This window comes from Cherax quadricarinatus, chromosome 74 (genome assembly GCF_038502225.1).
Source record: "Cherax quadricarinatus isolate ZL_2023a chromosome 74, ASM3850222v1, whole genome shotgun sequence".
NCBI lineage: Eukaryota > Metazoa > Arthropoda > Malacostraca > Decapoda > Parastacidae > Cherax > Cherax quadricarinatus.
Window position 1 is genome coordinate 19763311 of NC_091365.1, and position 13677 is coordinate 19776987.

Consider the following 13677-nt stretch of genomic DNA (forward strand, 5'->3'; position numbering starts at 1 on the left):
TTATTACCACAGTACTGTTACTTTATTACCACAGTACTGTTACTTTATTACCACAGTACTGTTACTTTATTACCACAGTACTGTTACTTTATTACCACAGTACTGTTACTTTATTACCACAGTACTGTTACTTTATTACCACAGTACTGTTACTTTATTACCACAGTACTGTTACTTTATTACCACAGTACTGTTACTTTATTACCACAGTACTGTTAGGTTATTACCACAGTACTGTTATTTTATTTCCAAAGTACTGTTACTTTATTACCACAGTACTGTTACTTTATTACCACAGTACTGTTAGGTTATTACCACAGTACTGTTACTTTATTACCACAGTACTGTTAGGTTATTACCACAGTACTGTTACTTTATTACCACAGTACTGTTACTTTATTACCACAGTACCTTTACTTTATTACCACAGTACTGTTACTTTATTACCACAGTACTGTTAGGTTGCTTCAGCAGTACTGTTAGGTTATTACCACAGTACTGTTACTTTATTACCACAGTACTATTAATTTATTACCACAGTACTGTTAGGTTATTACCACAGTACTGTTACAGTACTGTTACTTTATTACCACAGTACTGTTACTTTATTACCACAGTACTGTTACTTTATTACCACAGTACTGTTACTTTATTACCACAGTACTGTTACTTTATTACCACAGTACTGTTAGGTTATTACCACAGTACTGTTACTTTATTACCACAGTACTGTTACTTTATTACTGCAGTACTGTTACTTTATTTCCTCAGTACTGTTACTTTTTTTCCACAGTACTGTTACTTTATTACCTCAGTACTGTTACTTTATTACTGCAGTACTGTTACTTTATTACCACAATACTGTCACTTTATTACTGCAATCCCGTTACTTTATTACCACAGTACTGGTACTTTATTACCACAATACTGTTACTTTATTACTGCAGTACTGTTATTTTATTGCGTCAGCACTGTGACTTTATTACCACAGTACTGTTACTTTATTACCGCAGTACTGTTACTTTATTACCGCAGTACTGTTACTTTATTACCACAGCACTGTTACTTTATTACAGCAGTACTGTTACTTTATTACCGCAGTACTGTTACTTTATTATCACAGTACTGTTACTTTATTACCACAGTACTGTTACTTTATTACCACAGTACTGTTACTTTATTACCACAGTACTGTTACTTTATTACCACAGTACTGTTACTTTATTACCACAGTACTGTTACTTTATTACCACAGTACTGTTACTTTATTACCACAGTACTGTTACTTTATTACCACAGTACTGTTACTTTATTACCACAGTACTGTTACTTTATTACCACAGTACTGTTACTTTATTGCCACAGTACTGTTACTTTATTACCACAGTACTGTTACTTTATTACCACAGTACTGTTACTTTATTACCACAGTACTGTTACTTTATTACCACAGTACTGTTACTTTATTACCACAGTACTGTTACTTTATTACCACAGTACTGTTACTTTATTACCACAGTACTGTTACTTTATTACCACAGTACTGTTACTTTATTACCACAGTACTGTTACTTTATTACCACAGTACTGTTACTTTATTACCACAGTACTGTTACTTTATTACCACAGTACTGTTACTTTATTACCACAGTACTGTTACTTTATTACCACAGTACTGTTAGGTTATTACCACAGTACTGTTACTTTATTACCACAGTACTGTTACTTTATTACCACAGTACTGTTACTTTATTACCACAGTACTGTTACTTTATTACCACAGTACTGTTAGTACTGTTAATTTATTCCCACAGTACTGTTACTTTATTACCACAGTACTGTTACATTATTACCGCAGTACTGTTACTTTATTACCACAGTACTGTTACTTTATTACCACAGTACTGTTACTTTATTACCACAGTACTGTTACCCACAGTACTTACTTTACCACAGTACTGTTACTTTATTACCACAGTACTGTTAGGTTATTACCTCAGCACTGTTACTTTATTACCACAGTACTGTTACTTTATTACCACAGTACTGTTACTTTATTACCACAGTACTGTTACTTTATTACCACAGTACTGTTAGGTTATTACCTCAGCACTGTTACTTTATTACCACAGTACAGTTAGGTTATTACCACAGTACTGTTACTTTATTACCACAGTACTGTTACTTTATTACCACAGTACTGTTAGGTTATTACCACAGCACTGTTACTTTATTACCAGAGTACTGTTAGGTTATTACAACAGTACTGTTTCTTCATTACCACAGTACTGTTAGGTTATTACCTCAGCACTGTTGCTTTATTACCACAGTACTGTTACTTTATTACCACAGGTCCGTTAGGTTATTACCACAGTACTGTTAGGTTATTACCACAGTATTTTTACTTTATTACCACAGTACTGTTACTTTATTACCACAGTACTGTTAGGTTATTACCTCAGCACTGTTACTTTATTACCACAGTACTGTTAGGTTATTACCACAGTACTGTTACTTTATTACCACAGTACTGTTAGGTTATTACAACATTACTGTTATTTTATTACCACATTACTGTTAGGGTATTACCTCAACACTGTTGCTTTATTACCACAGAACCGTTACTTTATTACCACAGTACCGTTAGGTTATTACCACAGTACTGTTAGGTTATTACAACAGTACTGTTAGGTTATTACCACTATTCTGTTACTTTATTACCACAGTACTGTTACTTTATTACCACAGTACTGTTACTTTATTACCACAGTACTGTGTCTTTTTTACCACAGTACTGTTACTTTATTACCACAGTACTGTTACTTTATTACCACAGTACTGTTAGGTTATTACCACAGTACTGTTACTTTATTACCACAGTACTGTTGCTTTATTTCCACAGTACTGCTGCTTTATTACCACAGTACTGTTACTTTATTACCACAGTACTGTTAGGTTATTACCACAGTACTGTTATTTTATTACCACAGTACTGTTACTTTATTACCACAGTACTGTTACTTTATTACCACAGTACTGTTACTTTATTACCACAGTACTGTTACTTTATTACCACAGTACTGTTACTTTATTACCACAGTACTGTTACTTTATTACCACAGTACTGTTACTTTATTACCACAGTACTGTTACTTTATTACCACAGTACTGTTACTTTATTACCACAGTACTGTTACTTTATTACCACAGTACTGTTAGGTTATTACCACAGTACTGATACTTTATTACCACAGTACTGTTAGGTTATTACCACAGTACTGTTACTTTATTACCACAGTACTGTTAGGTTATTTCCACAGTACTGTTAGGTTATTACCACAGTACTGTTACTTTATTACCATAGTACTGTTAGGTTGCTACCACAGTACTGTTAGGTTATTACCACAGTACTGTTACTTTATTACCACAGTACTGTTACTTTATTACCACAGTACTGTTACTTTATTACCACAGTACTGTTACTTTATTACCACAGTACTGTTACTTTATTACCACAGTACTGTTACTTTATTACCACAGTACTGTTAGGTTATTACCACAGTACTGTTACTTTATTACCACAGTACTGTTACTTTATTACCACAGTACTGTTAGGTTATTACCACAGTACTGTTACTTTATTACCACAGTACTGTTACTTTATTACCACAGTACTGTTACTTTATTACCACAGTACTGTTACTTTATTACCACAGTACTGTTACTTTATTACCACAGTACTGTTACTTTATTACCACAGTACTGTTACTTTATTACCACAGTACTGTTACTTTATTACCACAGTACTGTTACTTTATTACCACAGTACTGTTACTTTATTACCACAGTACTGTTACTTTATTACCACAGTACTGTTACTTTATTACCACAGTACTGTTACTTTATTACCACAGTACTGTTACTTTATTACCACAGTACTGTTACTTTATTACCACAGTACTGTTACTTTATTACCACAGTACTGTTACTTTATTACCACAGTACTGTTAGTTTATTATCTTAGTACTGTTACTTTATTACCACAGTACTGTTACTTTATTACCTCAGTAATGTTACTTGATTACCACAGTACTATTACTTTATTACCACAGTACCGTTACTTTATTGCCACAGTACTGTTACTTTATTACCACAGTACTGTTACTTTATTACCACAGTACTGTTACTTTATTACCACAGTACTGTTACTTTATAACCACAGTACTGTTACTTTATTACCACAGTACTCTTAGGTTATTACCACAGTACTGTTACTTTATTACAACAATACTGTTAGGTTATTACCACAGTACTGTTAGATTATTACCACAGTACTGTTGCTTTATTACCACAGTACTGTTAGGTTATTACCACTGTAGTGTTACTTTATTACCACAGTACTGTTACTTTATTACCACAGTACTGTTACTTTATTACCACAGTACGATTACTTTATTACCACAGTACTGCTACTTTATTACCACAGAACTGTTGCTTTATTACCACATTACTGTTACTTTATAACCAGAGTACTGTTACTCTATTACGACAGTGCTGTTACTTTATTACCACAATACTGTTACTTTATTACCACAGTACTGTTACTTTATTACCACAGTACTGTTACATTATTACCGCAGTACTGTTACTTTATTATTACCACAGTACTGTTACTTTATTACCACAGTACTGTTACTTTATTACCACAGTACTGTTACTTTATTACCACAGTACTGTTACTTTATTACCACAGTACTGTTACTTTATTACCACAGTACTGTTACTTTATTACCACAGTACTGTTACTTTATTACCACTGTACTGTTACTTTATTACCACAGTACTGTTAGGTTATTACCACAGTACTGTTACTTTATTACCACAGTACTGTTACTTTATTACCACAATAATGTTAGGTTATTACAACAGTACTGTTACTTTATTACCACAGTACTATTACTTTATTACCACAGTACTATTACTTAATTACTACAGTGCTGTTACTTTATTACCACAGTACTGTAACTTTTTTACCACAGTACTGTTACTTTATTACCACAGTACTGTTATTTTATTACCAGAGTGCTGGTACTTTATTACCACAGTACTATTACTTTTTTACCACAGTATTGTTACTTTATTTCCACTGTCATGTTACTTTTTTACTGCAGTACTGTTAGGTTATTACCACAATACTGTTACTTTATTACTGCAATTCCGTTACTTTATTACCTCAGTACTGTTACTTTATTTCCTCAGTACTGTTACTTTTTTTCCACAGTACTGTTACTTTATTACCTCAGTACTGTTACTTTATTACCTCAGTACTGTTACTTTATTACCACAGAACTGTTACTTTATTACAACAGTACTGTTGCTTTATTACCGCTGTACTGTTACTTTATAACTGAAGTACTGTTACTTTATTACCTCAGTCCTGTTACTTTATTACCACAGTACTGTTACTTTATTACCACAGTACTGTTACTTTATTACCTCAGTACTGTTACTTTACTGCCACAGTATTATTACTTTATTACTGAAGTACTGTTACTTTATTACCTCAGTACTGTTACTTTATTACCACAGTACTGTTACTTTATTACCACAGTACTGTTACTTTATTACCACAGTACTGTTACTTTATTACCACAGTACTGTTACTTTATTACCACAGTACTGTTACTTTATTACCACAGTACTTTTACATTATTACCGCAGTACTGTTACTTTATTACCACAGTACTGTTACTTTATTACCACAGTACTGTTACTTTATTACCACAGTACTGTTACTTTATTACCACAGTACTGTTACTTTATTACCACAGTACTGTTACTTTATTACCACAGTACTGTTAGGTTATAACCACAGTACTGTTACTTTATTCCCACAGTACTGTTACTTTATTACCATTGTTACTTTATTACCACAGTACCACAGTACTGTTACTTTATTACCACAGTTCTATTACTTTATTACCACAGTACTGTTACTTTATTACCACAGCACTGTTACTTTATTACCACAGTTTTATTACTTTATTACCACAGTACTGTTACTTTATTACCACAGTACTGTTACTTTATTACCACAGTACTGTTACTTTATTACCTCAGTAATGTTACTTTATTACCACAGTACTGTTACCACAGTTGTTATTACCACAGTACTGTTACTTTATTACCACAGTACTGTTACTTTATTACCACAGTACTGTTACTTTATTACCACAGTACTGTTACTTTATTACCACAGTACTGTTAGGTTATTACCACAGTACTGTTACTTTATTACCACAGTACTGTTACTTTATTACCACAGTACTGTTACTTTATTACCACAGTACTGTTACTTTATTACCACAGTACTGTTACTTTATTACCACAGTACTGTTACTTTATTGCCACAGTACTGTTACTTTATTACCACAGTACTGTTACTTTATTACCACAGTACTGTTACTTTATTACCACATTACTGTTACTTTATTACCACAGTACTGTTACTTTTTTTCCACAGTACTGTTACTTTTTTACCACAGTACTGTTACTTTATTACCACAGTACTGTTATTTTATTACCAGAGTACTCGTACTTTATTACCTCAGTACTGTAACTTTATTACCACAATACCGTTATTTTATTACTGCAGTACTATTATTTTATTGCGTCAGTACTGTTACTTTATTACCAGAGTACTTTTACTTTATTACCACAGTACTGTTAGGTTATTACCTCAGCACTGTTACTTTATTACCACAGTACAGTTAGGTTATTTCCACAGTACTGTTACTTTATTACCTCAGTACTGTTACTTTATTTCCACAGCACTGTTACTTTATTGCAACAGTACTGTTACTTTATTACCACAGTACCGTTACTTTATTACCACAGTACTGTTACTCTATTACCTCAGCACTGTTACTTTATTGCCACAGTACTGTTTCTTTATTACCACAGTACTATTACTTTATTACCACAGTACTATTACTTAATTACTACAGTGCTGTTACTTTATTACCACAGTACTGTTAGTACTGTTTATTACCACAGTACTGTTACCACAGTACTGTTACTTTATTACCACAGTACTGTTACTTTATTACCACAGTACCGTTACTTTATTACCACAGTACTGTTACAGTACTGTTACTTTATTACCACAGTACTGTTACTTTATTACCACAGTACTGTTACTGTTACTTTATTACCACAGTACTGTTACTTTATTACGACAGTACTGTTACTTTATTACCACAGTACTGTTACTTTATTACCACACTAGTGTTACTTTATTACCACAGTACTGTTACTTTATTACCACAGTACTGTTACTTTATTACCACAGTACTGTTACTTTATTACCGCAGTACTGTTACTTTATTACCACAGTATTATTACTTTATTACCACAGTGTTACTTTATTAACTCAGTACTGTTACTTTTTTACCACAGTACTGTTACTACTGTTATTTAGCACAGTACTGTTAGGTTATTACCACAGTACTGTTACTTTATTTCCACAGTACTGTTACTTTACTACCACAGTACTGTTACTTTATTACCACAGTACTCTTATTTCATTACCAGGGTACTGGTACTTTATTACCACAGTACTGTTTCTTTATTACCACAGTATTGTTACTTTATTACCACAGTACAGTTAGGTTATTACCTCAGTAATGTTACTTTATTATCACAGTATTATTACTTTTTTACTAAAGCACTGTTACTTTACTACCTCATTACTGTTACTTTATTACCACAGTACTGTTATTTTATTACCAGAGTACTGGTACTTTATTACCACAGTGCTGTTACTTTATTACAACAGTATTGGTACTTTATTTCCACAGTACTTTATTTATTATTACTGCAGTACTGTTACTTTATTACCACAGTACTGTTACTTTTTTACTGCAGTACTGTTACTTTATTACCTCACTACTTTTATTTTATTACTGCAGTACTGTTACTTTATTACCACAGTACTGTTGCTTTATTACTGCAGTACTGTTACTTTATTACCACAGTACTGTTGCTTTATTACTGCAGTACTGTTACTTTATTTCCTCAGTACTGTTGCTTTATTACTGCAGTACTGTTACTTTATTACCACAGTACTGTTACTTTATTACCACAGTACTGTTACTTTATTACCACAGTACTGTTACTTTATTACCACAGTACTGTTACTTTATTACAGTACTGTTACTTTATTACCACAGTACTGTTACTTTATTACCACAGTACTGTTACTTTATTACCTCAGCACTGTTACTTTATTGCCACAGTTCTGTTTCTTTATTACCACAGTACTGTAACTTTTTTACCACAGTACTGTTACTTTATTACCACAGTACTGTTATTTTTTTACCAGAGTACTGGTACTTTATTTCCACAGTACTATTACTTTTTTTACCACAGTATTGTTACTTTATTTCCACAGTACAGTTATTTTATTACCAGAGTACTGTTACTGTTACTTACCACAGTACTGCTACTTTATTACCAGAGTACAGTTATTTTATTACCACAGTACTGTTACTTTATTACCACAGTACTGTTACTTTATTACCACAGTACTGTTACTTTATTACCACAGTACTGTTACTTTATTACCACAGTACTGTTACTTTATTACCACAGTACTGTTACTTTATTACCACAGTACTGTTAGGTTATTACCACAGTACTGTTAGGTTATTACCACAGTACTGTTACTTTATTACCTCAGTACTGTTACTTTATTTCCTCAACACTGTTACTTTATTGCCACAGTACTGTTACTTTATTACCACAGTACTGTTACTTTATTACCACAGTACTGTTACTTTATTACCTCAGCACTGTTACTTTATTGCCACAGTACTGTTACTTTATTACCACAGTACTGTTACTTTATTACCTCAGCACTGTTACTTTATTGCCACGGCACTGTTACTTTATTACCACAGAACTGTTACTTTATTACCACAGTACTGTTGCTTTATTACCACAGTACTGTTACTTTATTACCACAGTACTGTTACTTTATTACCACAGTACTGTTACTTTATTACCACAGTACTGTTACTTTATTACCACAGTACTGTTACTTTATTACCACAGTACTGTTACTTTATTACCACAGTACTGTTACTTTATTAACACAGTACTGTTACTTTATTACCACAGTACTGTTACTTTATTACCACAGTACTGTTACTTTATTACCACAGTACTGTTACTTTATTACCACAGTACTGTTACTTTATTACCACAGTACTGTTACTTTATTACCACAGTACTGTTACTTTATTACCACAGTACTGTTACTTTATTACCACAGTACCGTTACTTTATTACCACAGTACTGTTACTTTATTACCTCAGCACTGTTACTTTATTGCCACAGTTCTGTTTCTTTATTACTACAGTACTGTTACTTTATTACCACAGTACTGTTACTTTATTACTACAGTGCTGTTACTTTATTACCACAGTCCTGTTACTGTTAGGTTATTACCACAGTACTGTTACTTTATTACCACAGTACTGTTACTTTATTACCACAGTACTGTTACTTTATTACCACAGTACTGTTACTTTATTACCACAGTACTGTTACTTTATTACCTCAGTACTGTTACTTTATTACCACAGTACTGTTACTTTATTACAACAGTACTGTTACTTTATTACCACAGCACTATTACCTTATTGCCACAGTACTGTTACCACAGTACTGTTACCACAGTACTGTTAATTTATTACCTCAGTACTGTTACTTTATTACCACAGAACTGTTACTTTATTACCTCAGTAATGTTACTTTATTACCACAGTACTGTTAATTTATTACCTCAGTACTGTTACTTTATTACCACAGAACTCTTACTTTATTACCACAGTACTGTTACTTTATTACCACAGTACTGTTACTTTATTACTGCAGTACTGTTACTTATTACCTCAGTACTGTTTGTTATTTATTACCACAGTACTGTTATTTTATTACCACAGTACTGTTACTTTATTACCACAGTACTGTTACTTTATTACCACAGTACTGTTACTTTATTGCCACAGTACTGTTACTTTATTACCACAGTACTGTTACTTTATTACCACAGAACTGTTACTTTATTACCACAGTACTGTTACTTTATTACCACAGTACTGTTACTTTATTACCACAGTACTGTTACTTTATTACCACAGTACTGTTACTTTATTACCACAGTACTGTTACTTTATTACCGCAGTACTGTTACTTTATTACCGCAGTACTGTTACTTTATTACCGCAGTACTGTTACTTTATTACCACAGTACTGTTACTTTATTACAGCAGTTCTTTTACATTATTACCACAGTACTGTTACTTTATTACAACAGTACTGTTACTTTATTACCACAGTACTGTTACTTTATTACCACAGTACTGTTACTTTATTACCACACTAGTGTTACTTTATTACCACAGTACTGTTACTTTATTACCACAGTACTGTTACTTTATTACCACAGTACTGTTACTTTATTACCACAGTACTGTTACTTTATTACCACAGTACTGTTACTTTATTACCACAGTACTGTTACTTTATTACCACAGTACTGTTAGGTTATTACCACAGTACTGTTACTTTATTACCACAGTACTGTTACTTTATTACCACAGTACTGTTACTTTATTACCACAGTACGATTACTTTATTACCACAGTACTGTTACTTTATTACCACAGAACTGATGCTTTATTACCACAGTACGATTACTTTATTACCACAGTACTGTTACTTTATTACCAGAGTACTGTTACTTTATTACCGCAGTACTGTTACTTTATTACCACAGTACTGTTACTTTATTACCACAGTACTGTTACTTTATTACCACACTAGTGTTACTTTATTACCACAGTACTGTTACTGTTACTTTATTACCACAGTACTGTTACTTTATTACCACAGTACTGTTACTTTATTACCTCAGCACTGTTACTTTATTGCCACAGTACTGTTTCTTTATTACCACAGTACTATTACTTTATTACCACAGTACTATTACTTAATTACTACAGTGCTGTTACTTTATTACCACAGTACTGTAACTTTTTTACCACAGTACTGTTACTTTATTACCACAGTACTGTTATTTTATTACCAGAGTGCTGGTACTTTATTACCACAGTACTATTACTTTTTTACCACAGAACTGTTACTTTATTTCCCCAGTACTGTTACTTTATTTCCTCAGTACTGTTACTTTATTACCACAGCACAGTAATATTATTTTATTACCACAGCACTGTTACTTTATTACCACAGCACTGTTACTTTATTACCACAGTACTGTTAATTTATTACCTCAGTACTGTTACTTTATTACCACAGAACTGTTACTTTATTACCTCAGTACTGTTACTTTATTACCACAGTACTGTTACTTTATTACCTCAGTACTGTTACTTTATTACCACAGTACTGTTACTTTATTACCACAGTGCTGTTACTTTATTACCACAGTACGGTTACTTTATTACCTCAGAACTGTTACTCTATTACCACAGTACTGTTACTTTATTACCACAGTACTGTTACTTTATTACCACAGTACTGTTACTTTATTACCACAGTACTGTTACTTTATTACCACAGTACTGTTACTTTATTACCACAGTACTGTTACTTTATTAACACAGTACTGTTACTTTATTACCACAGTACTGTTACTTTATTACCACAGTACTGTTACTTTATTACCACAGTACTGTTACTTTATTACCACAGTACTGGTACTTTATTACCACAGTACTGTTAGGTTATTACCTCAGCACTGTTACTTTATTACCACAGTACTGTTACAATATTACCACAGTACTGTTACTTTATTACCACAGTACTGTTACTTTATTACCTCAGCACTGTTACTTTATTGCCACAGTACTGTTACTTTATTACCACAGTACTGTTACTTTATTACCACAGTACTGTTACTTTATTACCACAGTACTGTTACTTTATTACCACAGTACTGTTACATTATTACCACAGTACTGTTACTTTATTACCACAGTACTGTTACTTTATTACCACAGTACTGTTACTTTATTACCACAGTACTGTTATTTTATTACCAGAGTACTCGTACTTTATTACCACAGTACTATTTCTTTATTACCACAGTATTGTTACTTTATTTCCACTGTCATGTTACTTTTTTACTGCAGTACTGTTAGGTTATTACCTCAGCACTGTTACTTTATTACCACAGTACTGTTACTTTATTACCACAGTACTGTTAGGTTATTACCACAGTACTGTTACTTTATTACCACAGTACTGTTAGGTTATTACCACAGTACTGTTACTTTATTACCACAGTACTGTTACTTTATTACCACAGTACTGTTACTTTATTACCACAGTACTGTTACTTTATTACCACAGTACTGTTACTTTATTACCACAGTACTGTTACTTTATTACCACAGTACTGTTACTTTATTACCACAGTACTGTTACTTTATTACCACAGTACTGTTACTTTATTACCGCAGTGCTGTTACTTTATTACCACAGTACTGTTACTTTATTACCTCAGTACTGTTACTTTATGTCCTCAGTACAATTACTTTATTACCACAGTACTGTTACTTTATTACCGCAGTACTGTTACTTTATTACCACAGTACTGTTACTTTATAACCACAGTACTGTTACTTTATTACCACAGTACTCTTAGGTTATTACCACAGTACTGTTACTTTATTACAACAATACTGTTAGGTTATTACCACAGTACTGTTAGATTATTACCACAGTACTGTTACTTTATTACCACAGTACTGTTACTTTATTACCACAGTACTGTTACTTTATTACCACAGTACTGTTACTTTATTACCACAGTACTGTTACTTTATTACCACAGTACTGTTGCTTTATTACCACAGTATTGTTACTTTATTTCCACAGTCATGTTACTTTATTACCACAGTACTGTTAGGTTATTACCACAGTACTGTTACTTTATTACCACAGTACTGTTAGGTTATTACCACAGTACTGTTACTTTATTACCACAGTACTGTTACTTTATTACCACAGTACTGTTACTTTATTACCACAGTACTGTTACTTTATTACCACAGTACTGTTACCACAGTACTGTTACCACAGTACTGTTACTTTATTACCACAGTAGTACTTTATTATTACCACAGTACTGTTACTTTATTACTACAGTACTGTTACTTTATTACTACAGTACTGTTACTTTATTACTACAGTACTGTTACTTTATTACCACAGTACTGTTACTTTATTACCACAGTACTGTTACTTTATTACCACAGTACTGTTACTTTATTACCACAGTACTGTTACTTTATTACCACAGTACTGTTACTTTATTACTACAGTACTGTTACTTTATTACCACAGTACTGTTAGGTTATTACCACAGTACTGTTATTTTAATACCAAAGTACTGTTACTTTATTACCACAGTACTGTTACTTTATTACCAAAATACTGTTAGGTTATTACCACAGTACTGTTACTTTATTACCACAGTACTGTTACTTTATTACCACAGTACTGTTACTTTATTACCACGGTACTGTTAGGTTACCACAGTACTGTTACTTAATTACCACAGTACTGTTAGTTTATTACCACAGTAC